The sequence below is a fragment of the Sphaerodactylus townsendi genome, linkage group LG03 (genome assembly GCF_021028975.2).
Source record: "Sphaerodactylus townsendi isolate TG3544 linkage group LG03, MPM_Stown_v2.3, whole genome shotgun sequence".
In the NCBI taxonomy this organism is placed as follows: domain Eukaryota; kingdom Metazoa; phylum Chordata; class Lepidosauria; order Squamata; family Sphaerodactylidae; genus Sphaerodactylus; species Sphaerodactylus townsendi.
The window spans coordinates 110,521,726-110,536,799 of NC_059427.1; the positions used below are offsets into that span (position 1 = coordinate 110,521,726).

Sequence of the window (15,074 nt, forward strand, 5' to 3'; positions counted from 1 at the left end):
GAGTTGCCATTTCACTTCCTCTATGGTCTGACAGCTCAACCAGTCCGCTGTGATGTTGAGACAGCCTTGGATGTGTTCTGCCAATATCGATAGAAGGTGTTGTTCTGACCAGGTTAGAATGTTCATCGCCTCCTGGTAGGTGAGATGACCTGGAACCTCCTTGATTGTTTAAGTAAGCCTTGGCTGACACATTGTCTGTGTGAATCAAGACATGGGATCCCTTGTTCACTGGTAGGAGTTGTTGTAATACTAAGAATATGGCCTTGGTCTCCAGGACATTGATAGGAAGGTTCCTCTGTTCTGGTGTCCATTATCCCTGGATGAATTGGCCCTGTACCGTCGCTCCCCATCCTTGTAGGCTGGCGTCCGTGAACACCTCTATCCTGCTCAGGTGGAGGTAGACCTTCCCCCCTTCCAGGTTGCACTGTCGGGTCCATCATCTGAGACTGGATTTTAGATGGGGGGGGGGGATATGGTCAAGGTGCAGTCTCTTTTTTTCATGATTTGGTATTGAAAAGGCTGCAGAAACATCTGAAGTGGTTGGGCGTGGAACCGTCCCCTGTGGACCATGTTGAATATCGAGACCATGAGCCTCAGTAGGCTGGCGAGCTGAAGCAAGGATGCCCTCTTGGCCGCAATGTGATGTTTCATGGAGGACTGGATTTTGGTGATCTTGGACTTGGGAATGAAGAGGGCATTCCTGGAAGTATCTATGACGGCCCCCAGGTGTTCCATCCTTCCGGACAGTGTTGGATTGCTTTTGGTGGTGCTGATTAGGAACCCGTGTTGACTTGGGACCTCCTGAGACCGGGAGACATCCTTTAGTACTTGTTGTTCGGATCTGGACCGTATCAGGATGTCGTCTAGATACAGGTGCGCATGAATGGCTTCCTGTCGAAGGAGGGTGATGGGTGCCAAGAGCACTTTCGAGAAAACCTGTGGAGCCATTGATAAGCCGAAGGGAAGTGCTTTGAACTGAAGTTGGTCTTCCTCTATGGCAAATCGAAGAAACTTCCAATGGGATGGGGGGTTCTATGCCAATAAAGGGTTGCTTCTTCCTCATTTTGTTTGTAATCGGTGTAATTCCAAGTCTTTCCCGTATGACTTCATTTGTAACATGATCGGAAAGAGTCAGGCCAAGCATCCACCGGAGCATTTGGGAGTAATGTCAAATGTCCCCCCAAAAGTCTGGGTTTAATTTCAGTTCAGGAAATATCTGAATGTCATATCTGTGGTACCTCTCTATGTCCACACTAAATAACTCTTAACTTTTTGATAAATACGGATGAATACAATGGGATGGGTGTATGGGCACATGAAGATATGCCTCTGTCAGATCCAGAGATGTGAGGAATTCCCCTGGTCGAAGGTTTTCTATGATGGATCAGAGGGTCTCCATCCTGAAGTGTTGTAATTTGATATGCCGATTTATGAATCTTAAATTTAAGATTGCTCTCCAATCGCCATATCTTTTGGGTACTGTAAAGAAGTGTGAGAACACTCCTGAAAACCTCTCCGATGGGGGGACTGGTTCGACAGCATTGATGAGAATCAGATGTTGAATGGCACGTCGGGTCCTGTCTGCCTTGATGAGGTTGGACGTAAGTGGGAAGGATTGGAATTGAGGATTGGGAATCCTGGTGAATTCTATAACGTACCCTGAATGAACGATGTCCCTGGTCCAGTTGTCTCTGTGGTGGCCTGACCATTGGGACTTGAAGTTTTGTAGGCAACCACCGACTGGAAGCATGTAGTCAGGGTTTATTGTTGTTCCTGTCGTTCCCGAAGGCTTTACCTGATTTGGGCTGGGAACGAAAGGACTGGCTGTTGTTATTTGGTTTTCTGCAGAAGCTTTGCTGAGGTTGCCATTGTTTTCCATCTCTTGAGGTCCTAGGAAGAGTTGTATGGGAGCGAAAGGTAGTGTTGGGTTTGGTAGAGGAGTTTTCTGTTCTGAAGTACTTGGGCATGGTCTTTTTGTTGCCCTTGGTTTCCACTAAAATCTTATCCAGTTCTTGGCCAAAGAGGTTTCCCCCCTGGAAGAGAAACCCTGCCACTAACTGCTTGGAGTGGAAGTCGGCTTGCCAGGACCTGAGCCAGGCGAGGCGTCTGGGTACCGCTGCGGTGGCGATGGCTCTGGAGATGGTGAGGAATGCGTTGAAATTTGAATCTGCGAGAAAAGAGAGAGTCAGGAGGATCCTCTCTAGGCCTTCCCTGATCCCTTGAGCTGAAGGTGGGATCATATCCAACAGACGGCGAAGCCAGACAATGCCAGCTCTAGCCATGGTGGCAGAGGAGGCTAGAATCTTAAAGGCCACGGCCAGGATTTCGTGAAGTCTTTTAAGCACTATGTCCACATGTTTGTCTAGCAGGTCTTTGATGTTGCCCTCGCCATCTTTAGAAACAAGCCTGCCTGATTGAAGGGCCGCTACTGGGGCATCTACTAGGGGAGTTATAAGAAGACGTTGGACATATTCAGGAACTGCATATAGTTTCTTAAAGCTGAAGGGAAATCCTTTGCTGGCAGTGGGATTAATCCATTCTTTCCTAGCGCATCGTTCAAAGTATTTAGGAAGGGGGAGACATTCCTAGTTCTGTTCCACTTGTGGGAAAATGTCTTTCTTCCCCTTGGGACAACCCTTGATTGATGGATCAACTGCGTCCTCAGAGTCCTTAAGATCCAAAGCTAAGATTGCTTTGGAAATCAATAAGGAAATATCTTCCACTTTGAAGAACCTGTAGACTGTGTCAGTGGAGGCGGGAAGAGTCTCCTCCGGATCAGAGAAGTGATCAGAAGCCTCGCATTCTCCCTTGCTGATTCCCTCCTCCCCGGGGAATTCCAGGGGGCCCCTGTGGCGACTGTGTCTGGATCTGGAGGAAGTGGGGGGAGGGAGAAGTGGGGGGGGGAATCTTCTATGATATTCCCGGTGGTAGGACCTAATTTACTCCTGCATTGATTGTTTAAAAGGCCTTACGCGGCCTGGGACCTTCGTATCTTCGGGACCGCATCACCCCACATGTCCCAATACGGCCTCTTCGTTCAGCAGAGGCCAACTTACTGGTGGTCCCTGGCCCCTCGATGATACGGCTGGCCTCCACACGGGCCAGGGCCTTTACAGCCCTGGCCCCAGCCTGGTGGAACGCTCTACCACCAACTCAGTCCTGAGACCCTCTGCGGGACCTGGACAGAGATTCCGCGAGGGCCTGTAAAGACGGAGCTGTTCCGCCGAGACCTTTGGAGAATTACCTGCTAGCCGTTGGATGGAGTGCCCCCCCCTCCCATGGCCGTGACATCTGCGCCTTACGTCATGTCTTAGGATTTGCTGCTCTTCCCTCCGATAAGAGGGTTTGAAATTGGGATTGCGGATGCCATCTTATACATTAATTTATCTATTATAGTCAGTTTCTATTTTACCGCTGCTTTTAAAAGTTTTAGTTGTTTTTAACTGTACCTGATGGTCATTATGTTGTGCACCGCCCAGAGCCCCTAGGGGATGGGGCGGTCTAGAAGTCTGAAAATAAATAAATAAATAAATAAATAAAAGGTCCACCAACTGTTGGGATGAGGCTTGTTGCCATCCTCCCTGTAAGAGGGGATCAAAGGTAGAGGTGGACACTTTAGCCGCCCCCTCACCGTCACAATCTTGCCTGCTCTGATGAGTGGGGTCTTCCTCTGCTGTGTCAGAATGGCTTGCTGTGGCGCCCTCTGCGACCCTCTCCAGGTCGCTGGCAACGCTCTGCAGTGGCTCTAGGCTAGCGGTTCTTGCTGCGGAGCCCTGTGAGCCGGGGCGAGGACAGCCATCTGCGCAGGCCTCTCCTGTGTGCCTGGGAGGAAGCGTACCCTCCGCATCCCTGTAGGGGGCGCTGGTGCGAGCCGCTTGGTTTCCCACTCTTGCTGCGGCTGCGCATCTTGTGTGTCTCCCACACGTGCCTTTTTTTTCACCGGTTTCCTAGGCGATTTGGGGTTGCTGGTTCCCTGCGCCAGGGAAGAAGGCCTGCTAGCCAATCGGGTCCTCTCTGCGGAGGACCGCAAAAATACCTCCCAAGGTGGTGAAAAATGGCGGGCGTCCATTTAGCCCAGAGAAAAATGGCAGGAACTGTGAAAAGGCAGAGTGGGGGAAGGAAAGCCCTGGTTTGCACCAAGGGCTCCTACCCTGACAGATAAGGGAAGCAGACAGAGAATAACAGACAGACTAAACAAACAGGAAAAAAGGTAAAAAGGTTGAGGAAAAAACTCTAAGCTAGAGGAGCTCGCTCAGAGTGCTACTCTCCCTGCAGGAACAAAACTGAGGACCAAGAGGGACCGTCCAATCAGGCCACAGGAAGTGACAAGATTTGAGTTCCTGCCTCCCTGAAATCTGGGTGAAAAACACCCACAAGTCGTCCCCCCTCCAGTAGAATGGTACGGCACAGACAATTAAGAATAAACTAGGAACTAGTACTTGATGGCCCACCCAGCTACAAACTCACATTTCCATTCACAGACTTCCTACTAAAACTAGAAACCGCATTCCACAAGCAACCAGAAAGGAAAACATTTTTAATTATGCTCAATGTCTTTCAAAGTATCGCTTCAGTTTTCTGGAAAGAATATTGTACTCCAAATCCATACATCATCTCACTGGACAAATGGTCGAGTTAAACAAATCACTGTATATTTTGGTTGCTTCCCTTCAGGATGGGGACTCCAGGAATAGGTAACTGGAAGGTTTACACGACAAGAAATAGCATAAATCTCCTGGCTGGCTCCCCCACCTCCAACCAAATATCCCCCCCCCCCCCCCCCCCCAAGCTAAAATGGCTTCGTTCACATTTTTTTCCCTTTTGGGTTTACCCGAACAACCAACCCCAGTAATCACCTCTTACTAGTCCATTTCTGATACCCAGCACGATTCTGATACCCAGCATGATGTAGTGGTTAAGGTGTTAAACTAGGTAGGACCTGGGAGACCCAAGTTTAAACCCCCACTCATGGTACAGAAGTGTGTTCTGCTAGTGAACGGGCAAAAGCTTGCTTGTCGGGCAAAAAAGATGTTGCTGCCATTAGAGGAGCCTCGTGGCGATAAGTTTTCTTGCTGTCTGAGGCTTGGAGGGGGGGATCAGCAAGGAGGAGGTAAGAGGAGACGAGTGGATGCGAGGGATGTTAGTAAGGCTGGAGAGAGGCTGGGAAACACCCATCAAGATGTCCTCTGCCTCCAGTAGAAGCTTGCTGAATGACCTTGGGCCAGTCACATATTCTCAGCCCTGACACTGGCTAATAATTGAACGAGAGAGCTCCAAGGAACATCAGGGATGTATCTCAAACTACTCCTGAACTTGAAAACCCTACGGGGTCACCATATTTTTTTTTATTTTATTATACTTCTACCCTGCCCATCCCAACCAGGGCCAGGCTCAGGGCAGCTTACAAATATTAAAACATTAAACATTAAAATCCAACAATAAATAACCCAATTAAAATTTTACATACACATCTCAAGATAGCTATTTCCACAGGGGTCCTAGACCACAGCCTAATAGTATGCACCACCTCACCCACAAATCCTTTTTGCTAGAAAAACTTGGGGGGGGGGGAGGATAGATGATTGCACAACAGAACACCAGCTGGAAGTTGGAGAGGCCAGCTTCAGATATATTATGGACTAATAGGTGGCCTCAACCAAAAGCCCAGTTGAAACATCTGTGTCTTGCAGACCCTGCGGAATTGGTAAAATTCCTCAAGGCCTGGTAACAGCTGACAGAGGGTTGCACCAGGCTGGAACCAGGGCCAAAAAAGCCCTAGCTCTGGTTGAGATCAACCTAATGTCCTTGAGACTAGGGACCACCAGTAGATTACTGTCAAAGGACGGCAACATCTCTGAGGGTGATGTGAGGAGATGAAGTTTTTAGGATATGATGGCCCCAGACTGCTCAAAGCCTTAAAGGTCAAACCCAAAAACATAATCCAGAATTCCACTGGTAACCAGTGCAGCTGGCGCATTACTAGTGTTATATGCTCTCTCACCACTGCCCTGGTGAGGAGAATGGTGTTGAATTCTGGACCAATTTTAACTTTCAGATCAGTCCAAGGGCAGGCCTGTGTAGAGCAGGTAGAGCACGCCTGTGTAGAGCAGTAATCCAGCCTGGAGGTGACCACTGCGTGGATCACTGGGACCAAGTCCACACAGAACAGGTAGGAGGCCACCTGTCTAACCAACTGAAGGTGAAAAAAATATGTATGACCTGGGTCTCCATAGACAAGATCATACCCAGGCTCTTGACAGAGGAGGCAGGTGTTAGGGCCACCCCGTCAAGTTGTGGAAACAGGAAATTCTCCATTGATGCCCCCCCACCCAGTCACAGAACATCCACATTTGAAGGATTCAGTTTCAGTCTGCTCTTTCTCAGCCATCCAGCCACAGCCTCCAGACACTGTGTCAATACATGAGGGACAGCAGACAGCTTGAAACAGTTTGAGATACATCCCTCCATAAACAGAAAAAGCTGGGTGTCAGCTGCATACTGATGACAACCCAGTGCAAAGCTCTGAACCAGCGGGGCCAGGGGTTGCATACAGATGTCCAAAGATAGCTTCTTCAAGAGTGAGTGTACCACTGCCTCTTTCAGCTTCCTTGGGAAGACTGTGACCTGACAGCAAAAAAAAAAGTCAATTTCTAAATAAAAAAACTTTGGCCATATGCACAGATATATTCATCTTGATCCAGATTATTTGTTATGCCACAATAAGGGAAACATATAGCTTTCAAAATTACCTTCTAAATTAATATTTAGAATCAACATAAATGTAAAGTTGGTTGATTGGACACTATATTTAGATATTAATTCTACCTACATTTGACTTTTATCTCTTATGAATAACATTTATGAAAAATTAGTTTTGCCATATACTGAAAATATCAACAGATTTTCCTCTAAGGTACTTTGAAATAGTTTATAGGCAACATGTCTCTAATTCAATAGAAAAACCTGTCTGCACAGAAATAAGCAGTTCCTGTAGCCTAAATACAGATTAAGCAGACAACAGCTACTTTGGTATCGTACCAGTTCCCCTGTTCTGACAAAGAATACATTGAATGGCATCTACAGTTTCCCCTGAACTTTCCACACTAACCCACTCACCTAAGAGCTTGAGTGCAGTTCCTAGATAGTGGTTTGTATCCAACAACATTGCCACGAACAGAATTATTTCTGCTCACGGGTTACAACTTCCTCGCCTTCTATTCTTGTTGCATCTCAAAGTGCCCCCCTCAAATAGTGCTACTGAGGGGACCCTCAAAAAGAGAACTTCAGGAGTCATTTTCAGCCTCAATGGAAGGGGAAAGGTGAGAAAGTTAAGCTGTGGGTAGAACTTGTTCTGTTTGATCCAAGCCAACATGTGATCACCTCTCTATACTGTGGGGATGGGGGAGAAAAGTGCAGGGGTCCTTCCAATAATCTACTCTGAGAGTCAGCTACACAGCTGTAATTTGAACAAGCTGAATAGCAGAGTGATAATTACCAGTACAAGGAAGACTGGCTATAGGTCAGTGTAGTATCTCTTGATGAATAAGACTGTATCAGTAACTGATTAAGAAAAAGAGACTTAGAAAATACATTTAATTAACCAGGACATTGAGAAGACTTGCATTACAGCCAGAATCACTTTATCAGTACCATGAAAGAATCAGGCCCCAATGTAAATTCTGCATAATTGCTACCCATACAAATCGACCTTTTCCTTAGAGACTACAGTTGTTGTGTTTTTTTAAAGGCAAAACAGGGTGGAGCAATAAATAAAATCCAATATTTGAATTTTAATTGATTTTTTAAAATTTAGTTGTTATTTTTAAATAACTTTAATACTGCCTCCTAAAACTGACTAATATGAAACTCCTAGATATTTTGAAGCCATAGAAAAAATTTATCCCACCCCCTTTATTTTCAGGGGGAAAAAAACAGAAATTTTGAGGAAATTGAAATATATGCAATACTGTCTGTTCTATCTAAACTAATTATACTGCTTTTGCATAAAATGTGTCATTTATAACTTACTTAACATATAAGATTACAATATTTTATACATTTTTTAATTTAAAATTTATAAATGCCTTCATTTTCTACTAACAAAATTGAAAATATTCCTAATATGAGAGAAAACTGAAATCTGATGGACCCTATGCTGTCTTAGCACATGTGACTTAATTTTGGCTATCTGGTTAGACACAGGTAAATTTTCAATTAAAATTTCAGTCTTCCTCTGAAACTTTTGTGCAGCTTCTGCCCCACATTTTTTTTACTTCTTCTGGGAAGGCACAGCAATAAGATACGTATTACCCAAACTGGGAGTCAATGTGTCACAGTGGTTTAAGGAAGAGATTAAAAGGTTCACTACATCAAGTCAAAAGGACAACAAAAGGTATACACAACTGTTGAGAAGCAATGACAGCCCTGAAGGCTCTCTTCATGGCGTTTAGGTAGCCTTCCAGGCAGAAATGCATCTTGGATTTAAGAGCTGTACATGCCTACAGCATGCCTTCCTTGTCTTTAAAAGCATTTCACTCATGCTAAAAAAGAAAATACTTCCTAGCATTTTTTTTCAATCCTCCCCAAAATGTCTAATTTTTCTGTTGGAAAACTGAAAACAAAAAAGGCTTCAAGAAAAAAGTTTTTCCAATTTTTTTGGCTATTCTTCCCTGGGCCTTCACATTTTAGAACTGATCTTCTTATACATGTATAAAAGGCACGTTTTCTTAGGAACATTACTTCAGCCATCACACAGTACAGTGCTCTGTGTACTCATATCATGACTTGAAATAGGGACCAGGAACTGGCTAGTCACCTCTGCTATTATCCACTGATCCATGTGAGTGACCTTTTACTTCCTTTTTATGCCTAGGTACTAAGCGATATCTGCAACTGCTCAGTTCTCTAATTATAAATGTTTATGAATCTACCCAACAAAGAACAAGGACATTCACATTCCATCTCTCAGAAAACAACCAGTAATTATCACTGGTATCTTATACTTTTATGAAATAGAGAACAGAAGTCATAAGGCAGTAGTGACAGAGGAGGGTCAGACTAATACAGAAAGGAAAAGCAGAAAAAAGCAGCACTATTAATGCTGATAGAAACAGGTACCTGGTTACAAAAACTATGTCATGACTGTAGGCGATAAGGTAATTTAAACATAAGTAATGTATATCAATCATTTTTTCATGCAGTGTCTAATCTGATAGTGCTGGGATTTTTTTTTTACCCCAATTGTACATATAGGGTAAAATAGACAAGACTAGGGGTACTCATTCTGCAGCTTGTGGAGAGCCACATTCCAAATTACCATCAACCAAAACAGCCATAATGATTTCCATCCCTAGCATGAGGCCTGCACATCAGAATACCTTGCACTTTTACTGTTCCTCCAACAGTACCTGCTTCAAAGTGCCAATCACAAACCCCGCTGGGCAAGTGCTCTGCTTATGTCCCTGAAACATGGGGAATTGGCTAACAATGCTCTGAGGAGCCATAGGAGGCATGTGTAAAAGCCACATATGGCTACTGAGCCACTAAATATTACTGGACAAGGTGAAGATGAAACAGTGCTTTATTTGCTTCATTTTATTTTTCTGCCTAATATTTTGCTACTGTTCAATCCCTGTACTGTCAAAAGGAAACCCTAAAAAAATACTTTTAGCATGATAATATGTTCAACGCAATCCACCACCCCGAAATTGTTTTCATTGTTATGACTTTGTACCCAAAACAGAAATCCAGTGGTGCTTTAAAGACTCTATTATAGTACAAGTTTTCCTAAATCAAAGCTCTGCTTCCTCTGACATAACAGAAAAAAGGTAATTTTCCTTATTTTTACTGAAAATTATAGAAGAGGGTGAAAATGGAAGGACCCAACCAAAGAGATTTCTGATGCAGCCAATCAGGTAAGAGTCTGTGTGTGGGAACTTGCCTGCAACAATAAACTGGGTGATATTCTTTGTGTGGCATCTCTCTCCTAATTTTTTTTCCTTTCCCCTTCCTATTATGTAATTTCCTGTTTTTAAAAAAAGGACAATTGTCTTCTTCCCACTATTTCTGAGGAAGCTAAGCTTTGACTAACAAAAGCTTGTGCTGGGATAAATATTGTTCATTTTTAAGGTGCCATTCAACTTATTTTTTTTTACACTACAACAGACTAACAGGGCTACTCCACATGACTTACTGTCAACCTCACAAAGGATCAGTAAATTACAATTTTTGTTTGAATAAGGGTTCTAAAAAGTTTGATCAATCTATCTTGAAATGAAGTTGCTCACGCCAGTCCCCAAAGGAGTGACTGCCAGTCACATGAAGCTAGTACTGAAAACCTGGTACAAAACTGTTGACTGAAGGAACATGCAAATAAAGATATATTAACTACCTCCTCCAACCATACACAAACATCCAATTGGAAAGGGTGGGGAAACCATTATTTACCAGCTATCATCTCATTTGAGCAGTTTAACACAGGAGCAGTATAAATTCACAACATCCCTTCCACAAAGAGGCAAACCACCGCAATTGCATTTCTGTGTGAGTTCATTGCTGTCACCCCACAGTGTTCACATATGCACATTTTCAGCATAAGTTAGCCACAGATCCGGCAGACCTGTCTTGGAGAAATATTATGTTTGAGGTATCCATTAGACCAGTTCATGTACTAACAGATACTGTTCCCTTCAACTCACAAGAGAACTGGATAGTCACTGTGGAATGATAATCTGATTGTTTTACCAGAAGCCCCTGCAAGAAGGAACATAGCTTATTGCTTACAATACTGATTAAGACATCTCTTGACTTATTTGTAAAACATTTCTCAAAAAAAACCCTCACATCCCTTGTCTATTTCAAAGTTGAAAAAACTACTAACACGAGAAAGAGTGCTCTTTTCATGCAGTCAGAGAAGCAAATGAGGCATGGGAATACTCAATTGAAAGTCACATCCCACTTTTCTATCCAGTGGGGACCCAACATGGCTTTCACTGTTCTCCTCATAACAACCCTGTGAGGTAGGTAAGGCTGAACATATGTGACTGGACCAAGCTTTCCATGACAGAGTAGGGACTCAAATAAGGGTGTCCCAAATCCCAGCTGGTCACTTTAAGCAGTAAGCAATGCCGGTTTCATGTTCCAAAAACCCATGTAAAGACAAAAGGCGGCTAAAAAAAATCAGTGCCCTCAGTGAGCACAAAATCTAATAAACTCACCCTCCAAGCACAAAAACTGCAAGATGTTCTTCAAATTGTTAAAACCTTAGAGAGTTAATAGCCATATCCCCTCAATAAAAAAAAGCCAAACCAACATGAACTGTGTATCTGCTTGCCTCTTCCACTGGATTGTGGAAACCTCATGAATACTACTAATCAATACAGATGAATAAGGGGTATTTGAAAGAAATTGAAACTATTGATCTGAAACACATTACACACTGGACCATGCTGGCAGGGGCTGATGGGAATTGTAGTCCATGAACATCTGGAGAGCCACAGGTTGCAGACCCCTGCACTAGACAGTGTGGGTAATACAATTTCTAACAATTGTTTCACACATCATTTTCCTACATGGAACTACAGCAGAACATCAGGAGCAAAGTCACAAGAATATTTTTCTGCATGTGTAAGTTTAGAACTCACAATTTGGAACAATACTGATTAAATGCACCCAAAGCAAAACAAACATGACGAGTACACTCAGTAATAATACTTCAGTTGAACTCTGATGAGGTCTGATGCAACTGACTAGAATTCTGTCCACTGTAAGCAAATTGTGGGCAAAATCCTAAAGACAAGTCTCAGCTTTCTTACAGGCATGTTATAAGGCCAGAAGGAAGGAGGCAGGTGAGCTAGAATAGATGGTTTTGGGAGGCCTGATGAAAAATTTAGGATTGCCTCTTCTTAATATGCCTCTAATGGCCATGGAAGACAGCAAGTTGCTCAATAATACTATATTTACAAACCACTAAAAGTTAAAAATAAAAATATAACCACATTCTGTACTAGCTGATATAAGATCCTTATGTTTTATAATGGAGAATAACAAGAGGTTCCAAAAAATAAACATTGTAAGCTGCTCCCACTTCATAAAGTTTAAAAATCACTGTTTTAAGATGTTCCTCATTAGTACTCAATGGACCATGAAACATGGAACATTTTAAATATCTATTAAACAAAGATGACTATTGGTCAATCCAGATGTTACACATGGAATAGCACTGATCATGAAAGTAGTCTCCCAAACATTAATTATATGATCTAAGGAGTAAGAACTTCTTTCAGCAAGTGATACTACTGCAAACCGATTCAACTCTAATATAGAACAAGGATTGGCAGATGCCACTAGGATTAACAACTCACCAATCTGATTCATCCATTGAAACTAACTAATTCCTGCTGGACCTGATGGTCAAAATGAAAAACTAGAAAGTACTAGTCCCCAGCTGCGAGCTCCCTATACAAAACAGATGACTGCTTCAAGAACACATCTAAACTCAATCACTTCAAACAGAGATTGTGGCAACTGTTATACGCAGTTCAAGATAAAGATGACAGGAGATGTGTGAATTAACCTGCCATTTCATGGACCGTCTCTGTTCTGGAATGTTCCACTGGGGTCCTAGTGCCTTGGAGACATACCTATGTGTGCACTAGGACCCAAGCGGAGAATTCAAGAATGTTGAAAGACCAGTACATGGCAAATTAATTCACAAATCTCATGTCATCTATATCATGAACAGAGTATAACAGCATCCACAAAGAACACAAACTGCGCTTTTAAAGCTCCAGTTAGTGAAATAGTATTAGATACCTCCTCAAAGCAAAATCCTCCACTTACTAGACATCAGGAAGGCAGAAGAGTTTGCTTATAAAAGATTTTAAAAATTCTAAAAGGTTCCATAACATTGACGAGACTAACAGATTAAAATTATCCCTTTATAATAGTCCTACTGTATAACCACACTAATTAATTTTTTTTACTATGATGCATATTATTTTCAAGTTTAATTTTCTCAACTCCAAAGCAACTACCTTACCTTGCAATTTATACTTTTTAACCCCAAACAGGAAAAAGCAAAACGAAAACCATTCCACTAGTTCGGCCAAAATACAGTAAATGCAATATTTAGGTATACTTTAAGTACGGCATCACCTTATATTATGTCTATTAAAACTTGATTTGCACAGTTACTAGCACTCCCTATTGTTAAAATAAGATTAGAATTTGCTTCCAAGAAAACTATTTCAAAAACACTCTGTATTTCCCCTGTACTACTACCCCCATAACTGATCTTCAATTCAATTCTTTTTATTATTTTATCATTTTTATTATTATTATTATTTTGAAGGGTCTTTTTCCTCAGTTCTGGGAACCAGTGGAACAGGATATTAGTGCTTCAGGCAACATCAACTTCTATTCTGAACTGAAACCTTTAATGGCATTCAGAATTTCTATTCAATAAAACTGAACTGGAAATGTGCTGCCTTTAAAAAGGTAACATGCCAAATATCACTTATTTAGATGTACTAAAGATACCGGAACTATAATTCATATTTACAGCTAGGTCTCCTTTAAGTCTAGGAACTGCTTCAGGATGCCCAAGTGATTTTAAGACTGTAGGCTAAAGATAGGAAGGCCAGTGGTTAAGAGGTAAGAGTGTGTCAAATACATGTGGCACTTAAGCAAAAACGGCAAATGTTACGGCAGGAGAGATTTTTAGTTTCAGATGTTGCGTCCGAGGGGATACCTCCTGCTCCTGTCAACAGCAAAGGGTTGCTGCCTTATATGCAGCCACGGTCTTCGGCCTGGCCAGGCAGGCCTAACAGAGGTATTCTGCGGGTGGGGATGAGACAGCCGTCAGTCTCGCTTCCTTCAGCTCTTGGAAGCGGGCTATAAATGAAGGAAGCGATGGAAGACACCAGTTGCAGGAGACGAAGCGAAGCCGCCACCAGGCCAAGCCTTCACTCCCCAAGAGGAAAGGCACGAACAGACCTGCTCCTGGAACACCAGGTGGAGGCGGCGCTAAGATACGACTAGCGGTCGGGGTAGGCCCACATGAACGGCAGCCTTTGGCCCGGCAAGGCGGAGCCGCCTGGAGGTTACTTCGAGGCGGCAGACTCTCAGGCACTCACCCCTCAGCTGCCGCCCGCCCGCCAGCCAGCCCTCCCTCCCTTCACACCGGAGCCGCGGCTGCTCCCACCGCCGCTTCCCCCTCCTGCTCGATGACAAAATGGCGGCGGCAGGAAGTACCATCTGCGGCCGCCCCGCCCAGGCTCGCTCACTGCGCAACCCGCGCACACCGGACCCGGGCACCGCTACACACAGGTCCGTATGCCCCTTCAGAGCACCCCCGACCCCAGACGATCGCCGCCCTAAGGCATGAGAAAGCCGTGGCGAGCGCCCACAACGTAGGCCGCTTTCTTAGCGGAACGCGCAGAGGACACAGGCATACTTACGACAATCACGTACCCTACAGAGATCAACGAAGACTGTCGTACGCAATCTCCGCAACCACCATAAACCTTCCACACCACCTACCGCAAATCACGTAACCGTGCAAAATAGCCGGCCACATCCTACGCAATAGCCCGGCGTAGAGATTAGCAGTAAAATGCGCGTAACACTAAAAAGTGAAAGATGCCCCATTCACCAGGAAGCTTCCTTGGGTAGACAACGCAGATTTAGAAGGTTGGCGTAAGACCTTTGCGCAATAGGCCTCCGCGCAAAGTACGTAATCCGCCTGACGCAACGGTCACATTACGCAATGCGGGTTACGCCGGCAAGGCCGCGTAACTGATTAAAGAGAATACCAACCCCCGCAGCCTCTCCCGGCCCGGCCCAGCTCTTACCTGACGCCAAACGATGAGCCGGAGAGCAGGCCGTGGTATTGCTAGCCTCCTACCAGCCCGAACCCTTCCAAGCCCTGAGTAAAAGGAAAGCACCGCGCTCCGCAGGCGGAGGTGGGGACCACACCAAACAGACCAGGGTAGACAGAGCGACGGGCAGCGGGACCAGCAACGGCGGCGCTGCACTGACCTCACCGCGCAACGCGTTACGTCATCGCGCACCAA

At 44.3% G+C, this 15,074-nt stretch overlaps 1 protein-coding gene across 4 annotated transcripts in view; it reads right to left on the bottom strand.

Annotated features, from left to right (window-relative positions):
* BRD4 (bromodomain containing 4) overlaps nucleotides 1–15,041 on the bottom strand; it is a 105,167-nt gene extending 90,126 nt beyond the window's left edge. For 3 of the 4 annotated variants that reach the window (XM_048490307.1, XM_048490306.1, XM_048490304.1), the window contains exon 1: nucleotides 14,853–15,041. The gene's annotated coding sequence lies outside the window, so the exon portion shown is untranslated. Of the gene's footprint in view, nucleotides 1–13,750; nucleotides 14,116–14,852 lie in introns of those variants that run through there. The other variant, XM_048490305.1, reaches the window with a different exon arrangement.
* Between the last annotated feature and the right edge of the window lie 33 nt (nucleotides 15,042–15,074).